This window comes from Cloeon dipterum, chromosome 3 (assembly GCF_949628265.1).
Source record: "Cloeon dipterum chromosome 3, ieCloDipt1.1, whole genome shotgun sequence".
Lineage (NCBI taxonomy): Eukaryota > Metazoa > Arthropoda > Insecta > Ephemeroptera > Baetidae > Cloeon > Cloeon dipterum.
Window position 1 is genome coordinate 5,804,484 of NC_088788.1, and position 15,015 is coordinate 5,819,498.

Here is a 15,015-nt window from a genome sequence, read left to right on the forward strand (position 1 = left end):
GCGAGATCCTCTATTCTTAGAGCTATTCTAGATTAATTCAGAACAGAATTAAGCACCCAACTTACAATCTTGAGAGTTTACTTGATGGTAGCAGGGTTCCATGCCATTTGCAATTCAAGAGAGCTCCTGTATTTATGAAAGGTTTAATCCTGTTGTCAATCTCACGGTTTATATACAATTTTTGAATTCATTTTTTTTAATAAAAAACTCCCAACTTGGAAAGTTCAGAAATCAAAACTAAAAATCTTTACTGTGGAAGCATCCTCTGGTTTCATGTCTTAATAAATTATTTATTGGGAGGTTTTACCTCAAATGGTTTTATTAATTATTACTGTAATTATTTGTGTACATACGCCAATATTGCACAGCAGCTGCTTTGAATCAGATCAGTATTAAAAAAAACATAAATTTTCCCATTTAAAGAGGAATGATACTGGAAAAGCCTGGAAAATGCTTGTTGCCAATGCATAAACTCATCATTTAGGATTCAGTTAAAACCTAAATTGACCTAAGGAGCGCTGTAAATTTTGGAGAAAATTGGCTGGAAAGTTAGCGTGCTTTTCAAATGGTAATGGCTGTCTCCTTACTTGAAATCCGATTTAATTTCAAAACCAAGAGTTTCCCCAATAAGTGGCATACACCGTTGGACAGATCTCGACGAGAGGAATCGGAATATGCCAAGAAAATATGTTCAAGCACTGTACATTTTGGAGAAAATTGGCAAAATTTGAATTTTTATTGTAGGAAGGTTCTTTTTTATTATTGCAAATTGTTGAACAAATATTTTATCGGTCAAGGCACTTAACAATTTAAATAATTTTCAATTGTTGCCCAGTATCATTCCACTTTAAAGTGGATAAATTATTTGAATTGTTGGATGCAATAAGCAAATAAGCAGCTGATCGATAAACAATCTGTTCTACAAGTAACAACAATTAAAAAGGACCTTGCCAGAGTAAAAATTCAATTATTTTCGAATTTTCTACAGAGTTTACAGTGTCTGACCACATTTTCTTGGCATATTTCAGTTCCTCTCGATGAGATCTGCCAAAATTTTGGGAAACTCATTGTTTTGAAGTAAAATCAGATTTAAAATTAAGGAGACAGTTTGAACTTTGCAGCCACTTTTTAGAAATAAAATAATAATGGTCAATTTTAGCTTCAACTGAATCCTCAGGCATTGGCCAAAAGCATTTTCCATGGTTTTGCAGTATCAATCTTTTTTAAAAGCAAAAAAATATAACTAAACTGCAGCCGCAGTGTTTAACTCCCTGAGCTAATGTGAAAACAATGCAGTGCTCTCTCTCTCTCCTGTGTGTCGGCAGATTGAGTGGTTGATGAGTGCGAGAAAGGGTTGATCTGGAGTCGAAATGATAAATGATTTGCTGTGCGCGGCCGAGTGCGGTGGCTGTTCATTAATTATTCATCAGCGCCGCGCGCGCGCATACATATATATGTTCGACGACGAGCGAGATGATAAAACAATTACACAACACTCACTCGCTCCACGGCATATCATAAAATTTATTGCCATTGTTGGATCCATCATCAGATCACACACCGCCGGACATTTATATTAAATTATAATTTCAAATTGAGTGTGCTGCTGCTGACCGCGCGCACCAGCTTTTTGTGATAAAAATATTTCGTGTGTGTTTGTGTGTGCCCGCGAGAGGGAACAAACATTTTGCGGTCAAGATAATCTAGCTGCTGCTGCTGCGATGTTGAATTTATTTATAATGTAGCTTTTTGCGAAACACACACACACACACTCACACGAGCGTTTAATTCCATCATCTCTTTGTTGCCGCATTATTTTGTTTGCGTGGGTACCCACGCAGATTGTATCTCTTGACGTTTTCGGTGAGAGATCCCAAATCTTGAAATATTAGCAGCTTTCTAATGCGCAAGAAACTGCTTTTTGTCATGAAAACGAATTTTCAGAAGTGGAAAAATAAAATGGCGAAGAATAATTATGTAATTAAGAACTGCAGCATTATCAGGCTTGTTTCAATTTGAGTAAGAAAACTGTTACAGAAGAGAAAAACTTTATATAGTGCAATGTTTTTTTTATCAAGCAACAATGGCAGTTCTATACTGTATAATTTTTTGAAGTTTCCAATGTTAATATACCAACAGAGGACCAAGAATTTTAGTATGTAGAACTAACAATCCATTTTTTCCAAGATTTGGCTGCTGTTTGTGGCGGATTATTCTTGGTTCAGTACATAGCTGGTTTGCTCAGGAGTGAGGTGAATTCTTTAAATACGATTTATCTAATTTTTTTGTTTATGTATAAACTAACGTTTTACCATCAAAAAACACCCTTTGTTATAATACTAATAGATCAAGATTTTTAAATGCATTTTGAAGCATATTAAAAGTATTTATGCAGATTATTAAATTTTTTAATTCACCAGTTGCATAAACCCTAAGTGTTCGAAGCCGCCAACAGATGGCGCCACCGTAGACTTTCGATTTTAAGGCATTTCCGCTGCGATTTCAGACTCAATCTAGCTACTTTGCATTCTTCAATTAATTTGTTAATTTTTGACGGGCTGAAAACCAAAATCGGTTCAGCCAATCACCGTAGAATTGTGAAAAACTATTTTTTGAAATAAAAAAATCTTTTCGAACGTTTCTACGGCGAATGGCTGAACCGATTTTGGTTTTCAGCACATCAAAAATTAGCAAATTAATTAAAAAAATCAAAATGGCTAGATTGAGTGTGAAATCGCAGCGGAAATGCCTTAAAACCGCTTAAAACAAAATTTTTAAGAAAGTCTGTGGTTGCGCCATCTCTTGGCGGCTTCAATAACTAAGGGTTTATGCAACTGGTCAATTGAATAAATTATTTTTAGAGTTTAATATTGTTATATGAAAGCACTTATTAAATAAATATCAATTTGAAACGGTAAGCTCTTCAAAATCATCACAAAAGTTTAAAAAAACAATGTATTCCATCTATTTAAATGATTTATTTTTAAGTTCAAGGGTAGATCAGATCTAGTTTAGGACCTCAAAGACATTTTGTCGATTATTAGATGAAGTAACAAAAATTCCTATATAATTAAACAATTCATAGAATGAAATTTAAAATCAAATGAGACACCCAAAGAAAAACAAAGTCAACCGTATTAATTTCACAACCCATTTCATGGCAATTAAAATATTTCCTCCTTTTAGTTTGTGTAAGATTTTTTTCTGACCTTAGTAGAACAGCAATTAATTCATCGACCTTACCACGATGTGTGTAGAGAAATCTAAAAACGTGCGTTAAGCGGTGTGTTTGTAAAACAATCAAGGAAGTGGATTGTTGCGAGCGGCGTGTCAAGAGGCGCAGAGTTACAGAAACCGTATACTCGCTGCGCGAACAAGTGTCGTGCACTTTCACCCGACACGTCGAAAATGGCATATTAAGGAGGCGGCGGGCGCGAGAAGGAACGAACGAACGGAAAAAGAGCGCAGGATCAGCATTGCACTCACGGCACGCCGGGCACGATTCGCTTTTTTACCACCGAAAATAAATTCGGCGACGGCGCCCAGGGCGCAACTTTGCGCGCACCGACGACGACTCATGAACTCTGAGCCCTCCGCATGGCTCGCATGTGTGTGAGAAAAATAATTTTTCTCATATATATCGCGAAAGCACGCCGAGGCGAGCAGCGCGAGTGTCCTCGTTTCTCAAGACAATGAATTATTATCACCTGGACACGCGTTTGTTTCAATTTGCGAAATGCCAAGCAGCGCTGAACTGTGTACGCGTGAAGGACGCTTTTGTTTTTGGCCTTATCTTTATGGCCAGTTGCTCAAGTCCGAACTCTGTAATAATTGCGTCCGAGATTATCTCTCTCGTGGGCCGCCGTGTGTGAATTTGGTTCCTTTTGTTGCAATTCGGCTGAAAAATCAGCAGCTTTATGGCGCGTGAAAAGGCTCACTTGGGAGGTTTGCAACAGATGAAAACGCACGGATTGTTTTGCATTTTTGTTAGCACAAAAAGAACTCAATCTTTTTTGGTCCAAAAAAATTGTGCAGTTTAAAAGGTTTATAAATTTAAAGTTGCTCTGTACTGCAAAATTGTGGAATAGTAATTTCTAAAGCAATTATTTCCTCAACGAAGTTCTTGTAATTTGGAGAAAGCTAAAATTTTCCCATAGGTTGCCGTTTAAATTTGTGAGAAAACTGACCAGTTGTATAAACCCTTAGTGTTCGAAGCCGCCAACAGATGGCGCCACCCTATAATTTCTTAATAAATTTAGTTTTAAGGCACTTTCACTGCGATTTCAGACTCTATCCTTCTTCTGTATATTTTTCACTTAATATGCTTTCTTTTGACGTGCTGAAAACTAAAATCGGTTGAGCCATCCGCCGTAGAATCATGAAAAAAATATTTTTTGAAATATAAAATCTTATCAGACTTTTCTACGGCGAATGGCTGGACTGATTTCGGTTTTCAGCACGTCAAAAGAAATCATATTAAGTGAAGAATGCACAGTGGAAGGATTGAGTCTGAAATCGCAATGAAAGTGCCTTAAAACAAAATTATTAAAAAATATACGGTGGTGCCATCTATTGGCGGCTCCAAACCTTAACAACTGGTCAATTGGCTCCTAGTTCACGTTTGGGCACTTTCTCCCTGGAAAATCATTATTTTATTTCGTCAGAATGGAAATCAATCTCATTACTTGCACACTGTGGGATCAATTGTGAAAAAACCAAAAAAAAAATCACCGAAAAATCGTTTTTTTTTAAATATTTCACAAAATCTTAAAATTGACTGTTGGCTGTCAAAGGAAATAATTTAGAATCTTTATAAATTTTTATTTGCAATCAACAATATTCACCGTGAAATTACTAATTACTAAAAAATAATTAATTTAAACCCAACCTTTCGATTTTTCTCCTTCTTGGAAGGCTTCAAAACACTCAAAAAACACATTTTGATTCAAAACCAACCAAATTCCAGCTATAATATATTGGGAAAAATTCATGAATAACATTAGATTGGCCTAAATGTCATAAATATCACCATTATAATCTCTGGCAACTATACCATTCTTGAGAAAAACTGGAAAAAAATAATATCTTTGGTGCAATAAATCAACCTCAATAGCGATTATTCCTGTTTAACTTCAATAAAAAAAAAAATTTGTCGGCATTCTCAATGACAATGAAGCTTCCCTCCAAATGAATTTAAATTGAAATCGCTTCTGTATTCGATTTATTAAATAAAAAAAATGCTAACTGAGCCATATAATCATGTCACGATTACTGCTTGATGGACCGAAAATTTTACAGTCAATTTTTGTCATCGTGCTGCGTGTAAGTAATTTGTAAACAATGGTGTATCGGTCTCGCGCCACGGGAGATCCTCGGTTTTCTGCGTCTAGCTAGCCCAAAATGCCGAGATAAAATCAAAATGCGCGTTCCTGCACACAGAGATCAATAAATCAATCTTTTCCAGCAGAGAGAGCACACGAGGAGCGCAGACCGCAACCAACAACCATTTACGGCAGCTCACTTTTTGACATTTTCAGAAACGGACTTTGAGAAAGGTGCCGCGCGCGCACCGACCAGAGCAGGCAAAAAGGGGTGCATTCCAACCTTTCTTAACGCTGGAGCAGCATGAAAAATGAGCGTTTAGATTAATTTATATAAAAAGGAAAAATTGAACGCATGATATATATAATAGTGTGTCGGCATGGGTTTTGGCGAAGAGACGAGCACTCTTTCCACAAATAAAAAGAGCCCAAGAATCTGTCAAAACTGCTTGTGAATACTTCCCAAAAGAACAATTAATGAACAATGAAAACATTTTAACTCACAATTTTTTCAAATTAAAGTTTCTGGCTCTTTAACAAATTTAAAGGTGCCTTTTAAACCAGGTGTGGTCTTAGAAAAAGTATGAAAATTTATGTTGAGAAGCCATTTTTCAAATTTCGATATGATATTTTCAAATCTTTTGGCTTTTAAATCACAATTTTCCTGTGCTTCCTTCAAACGTAGTTTCTCTAATAAATTGAGCTATGTAGAAAATTGACTTCTAAAGAGCTCCAACAAAGAAATATTTGATTACATTAATTGTTAAAATAGAAAAAGCCCTAATAACCACATGGATGCGATTTTAAATTCTTTTTATCGGGAAAAACCATGTAAAGAAGATGCAATCCTCTGAACATTATAATTTTTAAGCTAGGAAAAAACTAGTAAGCAATATGGTCAAGTCCCATTCTTTCTAAGATCTTTGATAAATAGTTTCTAACCAGGTCTTTAACCTTCCCTGTGACATAGAGGATTAATAAATATTCTGTTAGTAAAATTGTTAGTTCCATTTTGAGATGGGATCTTAATTTATTTCTTATGATCTCTAAAGATCACTTTGTAAAATTATATAAATATTAAAGAAATTAAAAATAAAATTAGAAAATAATAATTTAAAGTATAACAAATCAATTAAAATACAAAAATAATTTAAAAGAACTTCAGTTATAAATAATGTATAAAAATTTTTGTCTGGTTTTATAATAATTTGTTATTGGTGCAATAATTGCTATCACTAATAACATTTTAAATCATTTTAAAAGTAAATTAAATTAGTATACATATGTTTTTTAAGAATTTTACTGTGCAGTCTTGCAAGAAAAGCAAGGCTCGGCGGTCTCTCCGGACCAATGCAATAAATTTTGAGCATTTTACTTTTAATTAAGAAAAATATGCGGGTTATCTTAGTTAGTGCAATATATTTTAAATATTTCAGTCATATCTATGCATCCGCGAAGAAAAAATAAACGACAGACAAGCTCCAAAATAAGAATAATTGGACAGTTGTTGTTTTACATTACGAGTTGAAAAGTCAGACGGAAATTATAATTTATAAATTCGATGCGTAAAATTTGGGCATTGCTCGGGGCGGACGTTGCTTTGATGCCGCATTCGGGTGCCTTGGCGGAGAGTACCATCCCGCTCTCGCTCTCGCTTTCGGTCACTGACTCGTTAATAGTTGAAAAAGTGCGGCCGCGCATAATTCGAGATGGGAGCGCGATAAGCAGGCCGCGAGATTTGAGGGCCGAAGCGAGCGATCTGGGTGCGGTGCCTGCGAGCCACGAATATAGCTTCTGGTTAACAACAATGGCCGCTGTTTTCACGTTTAAGTGGACCCATTGTTAGCCAGTTGCAATACGGAACAAGTTTCATGTGTACAATTCGACAAACAAGAAAGAAAAGAAACCCGCAGCCCGAGCAGCAGCCTTTATTTCAATTACGCGGCCGCCGCGCGTTTTTTCCTCTCGGCGGGCAGACGGACGAGAGCTGAATGACGGACAAGTCGCCGCGACGACGATATATTCCAGCCGCGGGTAATTACCAGCGCGGCTCCATTCACAAACTTTTATTTATACACCGGCGCATTATTAAAAATATTTAGAATGAAATGGCCAGTCAGCCGGCCGGCCGGCCAGCAGAACCGGCCCCGCGCGCGAGACTAACGGGGATTTTTCCGTCCGTCCGACGTTTACGGCGCAATTAATTTATGAACAAGCCACCGCCGGATTTATTTATTTTTGCAATTTGCGGCCGAGGCGAAAACAAGGAGTGCCTGTCGCCCGTTTCGCGGAATTGCCGCGCGTCAAATTTTCGTACTCGCAAAATGACATATACGTGCGTGCCCCGCGTACGCGCCGCGCAACAAACTCGGAATTTTTATTTTCAAACTCGTTTGCCCATTTATTGTCGCTATTAGCATTTAAATCTCTTTTATAGGTAAAAATTATATTTATAGCCACCTTTTTCGGTAGCAAAAAGGCCATTTTTGCTAAAAACAGAATTTATTAAATTAAATTTATTACATAAAAATCCCCTTATGCCGAGCTTGCCAGACGGCGTGAAGAAATTGATAAGGAAAATGCGTGTTTTCGGAGAGACATGTGGGCTCTGAACCTCATTTTGGAAATGGGTCCGCTGAAGAAAATTCAATTCTTAAGTAAAGATGGGGAGCTTGATCTTGGGTTGGCAGAAGTTTTGATTTTTATTGCAAAGAAAATTAGATTTATATAGTCTTGCATGTGTTCTAAAATCTTAAAAACATATTACCCGCAAATTTTAATCGTGTTTATTGAAATTAAATAATTTTACACCAGGAGAATAAGCCGCCAATAGATGGCGCCTCCGTGTACTTCAGTAATAAATTTAATTTTAAGGGTCTTCTGCTGTGATTTCTGACTCAATCCTACCACTGTGCATTTTTCACTTAATATTCTTTCTTTTGACGTTCTAAAATCCAAAATTGGTTAGGCCAATCGCCGTAGAATCGGAAAAATCTATTTTTTTAAAAAAAATATAAAATCTTTTCTATCGTTTCTACGGCGAATGGCTGGACTGATTTTGGTTTTCAGCACGTCAAAAGAAAGTATATTAAGTGAAGAATGCACAGTAGCTAGATTGAGTCTGAAATCGCAGCGGAAATGCCTTAAATTTAAATTTATTAAGAAATTATGCAGTGGTGCCATCTGTTGCCGGCTTCAAACACTAAAGAACTGGTGAATTGAAATGTGTTTAAAATTGTCCAGCTGACTTTTTATTTTAAAACATTTTTTTTTTATTTTAAAGAGCTACAAAATTAGACTGTTCTAGTTAAATTCTAAAATTTTGTTGATTTAAAACATGTTTTTGGCCATGAAAAGTTCAATAAATCTGTCCCGTTTCAACAAATCGCATTATTTCCTCCTATTCAATACAAAACACCTAATTAATATACCATTCTTCGGGATAATACACAGCTCTTGGTCTGTTGACCTTGTAAAAGTAATCAATGGAACATAATCCTGTGGAAAAGTATCATCCCAGAGTGGTGCAGAGAGAAAAAAGGCACTGATTGTGATGGCACAGCAGCACAAACACATAATCCAAGCATGGTGCGCGGCGCGGCAGTCGTGGCCGGGGTCGTAAGACAGGTAGCATAATTGTATGTAAATAAATTCAAATCCAAAGATAATGCCCGGCGCACCGCAAGAATGAATATACAAATAAAGAGCCGCGATCCACATCCGAATGGCCGGCAGCAGCCGTAAAATAAAAATATCAGCACGCCGCGTACGTACGCTATTGGAATGAGAGAATAATCAGAGGCAAGGTGCTGTTATTTTATATTTTTTGTTACCGCGCACCTTGATGATGATCAATTTTAAAGTCTAAATTTGCCCCAGCACCTCTTGTTGCGTTTAGCCGTGCACATAAATTTTTTATTGATTGATTATGGAGCGAGATATGGGTTTAGGAGGCTGTAAACCGAGCCTAGGTGGCTACCGAGCAGCAGCATAAAATAAAGCTCATTTGCCTCGTTGCCTCCGCTTCGCCTTATGATTTTTCATGCGAGTAATAAATTTCAGAGAGCTCTCTTTTCTGCGCAGCTGAGCCAAATAAGGGGCCAGTTCGCCTCTTTTACTCGATTATTAAACCCGGCCAGCCAGCCAGCACACACAATTTTATACATAAGTATATGTACGCTAGATATATATAAAATGAGCCGCAGCTGATTTTAAGGTCATTAATTCAGGTTGACAATCTCACAACACGGACAGCTAGCTCCTTAGGACAGCTTTTTTTCGCGGCAAACTTTTGATTAATAACTGGTGATGCTTCAGTTTTATTAAAAAACAGGGTCAAGGTCAATTCTTAAACGGTTTTGCAATCTAATTGAAAAGTTTTGACCTTCTACATTAAAATATTTATGAGATTGGAGATTAATTAAGATTCTAAATTGGTTGCAAGCTCACTTGAGTCAAATTAAAATGTTGAAATTAATAATTCTCATTATTAAACACTTTTATGTAAAGAACTTACATAAATTGTGATCCGAAAAATGTATTTTTAATTTATTTTACCTGTTATTTTGGTAGGAATAAATGTTTTGGTACCTTTTGAAACCCAAACCAGCTCATGCGCATGCTTTTGGCGAAGAAACGGGAAAGCTTTTAAATATATAATCAATCAGAAACGAGAGGAAGACTCCAAATTTAAGAGAAAATTTCCAAAACCAATCGTTTCCAGAGTTCCAGGGTTTGAAATATTCCTTTTGGAATCGAATGTTATGTTTTAAGTGGAGCAAAATGAGATTTAGGTCAATGCGAATGGTTTTCCCCCTCCTGTTTTACACCAAATTATTTTCCCTCGAAGGACACTACATTCTTTTTGTCATTTCAGTATAACAAGAAGGAGCTGATTGAATGAGAAGGTTTTAAAATCTATCGATTACGAGCTTGTGAACCTCTTGAAAAATACTGTTCCAACTAAAAACTGTCTCTCTCCGTTCCTCTTGCAAAGTTAAATCCTAGACAGATGACTAAATCATCATTCACGTGCGAAGGAAAACTTTTCGACCCGCACCACAACAAAAGGAAAGAGGCTCGGGGAAATTAATCCGGCGCGCGGAGCAGGAGAGGCCGCGCGCAACCAAAAATCCTCTCTTCGGCGACGAGTCAGCTGGTTCTTTTTTTTATAAGAAACGATATAAAACCGTGATAAGCGGCGCGTTTAAGATTTATGACAGGGAGTATAGGAAAAATATTTTTTATGCCTCGCGAGGTAGGTAGAGAGGCCGAGGTGCTTCTTGAAAGCAGCAGCAGCGAGATGAGACACACACACACACAGAATGGGAGATTGAAATCATTTACCTCGCTCTCTATATATGTATTTACTCGTCGCTCGCTCGCTCGCTCGGCGAGCGGCAGCCAGCACGAAAATATACACGTATACACACACAAAGAAAGCAAGTTTGATCTCGAGCTGGAACACAGGACGACAGACAGGTTCGGATGACGAGTACAAAATGGTCCATAGCACCACCACGGCAAGCAAAAATTTCTTATTTCTTGCTCGTGCAACATTTTCTGCTGCTGCTGATGCTGCTCGGGGCCTCTCATCGAGTTTTGCTTGCTGCTGATGCTCTCGTCTCTCTTTCTCTCTCTCGAAAAATAAATAAAACGACTTTATATATATATATTATTTTAAGAGAGTCGCCGCGCGCACCGCGAGAGAGAGAGAGACTTTTCTTGGCCGGGACTTGAAGGGCGATTTATTATTTTGTTCTTAAATACGCGCGGACGTTGTGTGCCTCTAATTGCGAAACATCTCTCAAAGTGGTCTTTCACAAAACCGCCTCTTTGCCTGGAAATTAAATCAGCGCTGAATGAATTTCACCGCGCCGAACGATATACTCTTTTTACTTAACTCAAACTAGGCCTTTTTATTATCTTAAACGCCGCGGCGGCGGCGACTTTTTGAAATAATGAGCACTCGGCGTGTGTGCACTCGCCGAGAAAGGAAAAGAAATGCCACGCGCGCTCTGAAACACAGACTTTTCCCTCGACTGCCAGTCCCAGTCCCCTAGGCACTGCACTAATTAAATTGAGAAATTTTTCAGTACAGTTCTCCAGTCTTTTGATGAATTTTGCCACTTGCAGCTGCTACTAACCTCCGAGAATAAGGGTTGGAAATATTTTTAAATGAAGAGAATATTTGAATTCATTTGTTAAGGGTGAAAGGAAATTAAATTTAATGAATGACAAAAAGGGAGATGGAGGGGAAAGTTGACCTCTGATTAGCTATTGACCTCCTTGAAGCTGAGGGAAAGGGATGAGATAGCAATTAATTGTTTATCTGAAATTAACTGTATAGAATTTAAGTTATGAATTTTAAAACAAATCTTCAAATCTGTTTTTGGTGATTTTCCTGCCAACAATGAGCGTCCTCAGAAGAGGGAAACGAGAAAATTTATATTTTTGCAAAATTCAAAACTAAATTGAGCTCACGCGTACACTTTTTTGCTAACACTTTTATCTTTTTTCCCAGACTTCATAAAATTTGTTTGTTAAAGGATTTCAGATCCTGCTGAGGCAAAAATTGAAAGAAAATGTTCAAAAATACTTTTGTTTCAAAGTTAAAATATTTTATGAAGCAAAAATGTTAAACAATTTGACAGGAAACCCAAAAGATGGATTGGTGGCATTTTGTTTGTTGTTGGCCGCAAAAAATGATAAACATGTAGCTGATTTAGTTTCAAAGTAATCTTTATTATGGTTCTGCAGGGCTATTTTGCCCCATACATTGCCATATCCAGACAAAATAATATCAGTTTGAACATAATTGTATAAAAGAGAGGTGATTCAATATTTCTTAAGGTACTGTTCTTTTAAAAATTCCTTGAATGCACTTTGGTTTCCGTTGAGACACAAATTCGGCGGAAGATTGTTCCAGAGGCGGTAGCTCTGCACTTGAAAACAGTTTTCGGGCACTTCAACACTTACAAATGGGGCTAGTAGTTTCATTTGATGCGCTCTTGTCCTGCCAAAAAGATTTACATCGTACATTTTGGTTGCTAAATGGCACAGATAAGGCGGACAATTTTTGTACAGAATTTTGTGTGTCTGCACTAACAAGTGCAGATTTCTCCTATCGACTACATTTAATATTTGACATTTTTTATAGAGATCAGACAGTTTTTGGCCACGTTTAACATTATAAATATAACGAATTACATTATTCTGCAGTATTTGTAGCTTATTTAATTGACAGGTACTGAGATTACAACACACAATATCGCCATAGTCAAAATGGGGCAGGATTAAACTCTTAACAAGTTGCACTCTTATTTTCTCTGGGGTTACGCTTCTAAATTTTTGTAAGTTTTTTAAGGTGCCGTAAACTCTTTGAAAAATTCGCGAATTAATGATTTATATAATAGCCCAAAGTACATTTTAGTTGATTTCAACACGTCAAAGCTATAAAAACCAAAAATCAATATAAAAGAGAACAATGAAGAATATCTTGCGAATGTACACTTTATAGTGTACAGTATTAAATATTATACATTTGATTTGATATTATGACCCAGTTTTGCTAGAGATATTGATTGTTCTTTGCCGTTTTATCAGGTCTGTGGATCCATCTCGTATATATATAATTAACTTTTGACTTAATAATTAATTATATTTGACCATATCTTGAGAAATGAAACATAATTACATTCGCGTATTTATATTTTACTATTCGTTTAAAGAGTGTTGTGAGGACCTGCTTTATAATAAAATTTCATATAATCTAAACAATATTTCAGAAAACTCTTAAGAAAATGGAAAAACTTTGCAAAAAATATCGCTAAATTCTATATTAAAAACAAAAATTACTTGTGTTATTGCAATTGTTTAAAAAATTAGTAAATATTATTAAGCTTCTCTTGCGTACCTTGGAAAAAAGAAAGAGAATAATTTTTACAACACAATTTTTACACTATTACCTATTTTTGTAATATTATTTTTTGAAGATATGTGTAAATCTCAGTATGTTTTTTATATTTTAAATTTCATATGAGAGCAAATTAAACAAGCAAAAGCCTACATTCGGAGTGGTTTCAGCTGAGCTGAAATTTATGTTCACGCGAAGCAATTGACCCGTGGTTGCCGCCACTCGCAACTCGCACGCGTGCGATCATAACTTGCACTTTCGCGCCGAATCGATGCAAATTAATTCGTCTGCGCAGACAAATAACGCGGCAGCACGAAATTAATCGCCGGCCGGCGGGATAAATTAAGCCCGGAGAGAGCGCCGTTATCTGCGATCAGGCCAATAATTGTGATTAAACACGTGCTAAAATGTGTAATGACATGCAAATGGCATGCATTCTCGAGCCGATTCCTTCATGCCAAATTAGCATCAACGCTGCTGCGGCTGGCTCACTCGCTCGCTCGCTTGCTTAACATAATGTTTGTGATTTAGTTAGAGCAGAATTCTTAATCGCGCACGCATAATGACGTATTAGGATAATTAATGATTTAATAACACATCCCGCGCGGCGAAAGAGATAGATGCATATCGGCGCAGAGTAATTAGACACCGCCATTTGCATAATCACACTGTGGTCGTAAATTTGTTGGTTTGTTTGTTTACCAATCATGTTTAGCCGTTCGAATAACAATATCTCTCCAATTATGCATTCAGCGTGTTATTTAAAATAACCGGCGACGCTCTCTGGTTTTGTTCCACAGACGCGCGCGAAGAGCAGCGCGCCCGCCGATTTGGCAACCCTGAGAGCAGCAGAGTGACCACCTCGAGAGCTAGCTGGACCCTGGCTATCGGGACAGCGCCCACCTGACGTCAACCTTCTCAAGGAGAGGCGAAATATTACGTGAAAACGACGACGCACAAGACGAGAACGCCTGTCGCGTAGACAACCGGCCGAGCTGCACCTTAATACATACATATAATCTCCGCGCGCGTGCAGACCTCTATACTCTCTTCAGGCTCTTGTCTCGCGGCCAGCGACCGTGTAAATTTTATCCCTGCACTTCTTGTGAAATAAACTGTTGTCTAAGAATGTGTGCACACCTTGAAATAGATGCATTTTTTGATTGCTGAATAGGCAGTTTTACCTAATTAATATGGATCAAATGGATTTTTTACTTTCAAAAATGATATTTCATGAAACAACCAAATTTTTTTCATTTGTTGCTGACTAAAGGTGCCCCAAAATCCGATTTTTCAAATTTTACCGGTTTTTTAGAAAAGGAAATTATTTGCTTCCAGGGTGGGAACAATTATTTGTTGAGAAGATAAAAAATAGTGCTTTTGAGTCTTGAAATTTATTTTTTATTTATTCAAAAAGTTGCAGATTTTCGAAAGGGGTCTGTGTTTGGCTTGATTAAAATTCACCAGATAATAGTAGCGTTAAAAACTGCCTAAATTCAGAAAGCTGATTAAATTTCCAGTTTTTTCCTATCTCAAAATTACAATTTTCTCTTCTGGAAATTTCAACTGGCCGTTAGAGAACCTTTATATTTTGTTTTGAGAAAAATTAAAATACCCAAAATTTTAATTATAACAATTTCTTTAATTTTAAAAGGCAAGCTCAGACCCTTATGGCTATAATAGCACAAAAACAAATTTTTTATAGTTTGCTTAATGTGAGAATATCAAAATTTTCTGATAATGGAAACATAATTAAAATGATACATAAGACAGTAGCTT

At 36.8% G+C, this 15,015-nt stretch overlaps 1 long non-coding RNA gene across 1 annotated transcript in view; it reads left to right on the forward strand.

Moving 5' to 3' along the window:
* LOC135939243 (uncharacterized) overlaps positions 1 to 14,383 on the forward strand; it is a 44,421-nt gene extending 30,038 nt beyond the window's left edge. The window contains exon 4 of the long non-coding RNA XR_010574727.1: positions 14,037 to 14,383. This is a non-coding gene — a long non-coding RNA (uncharacterized LOC135939243). The remainder of the gene's footprint in view (positions 1 to 14,036) is intronic.
* Positions 14,384 to 15,015: the final 632 nt, after the last annotated feature.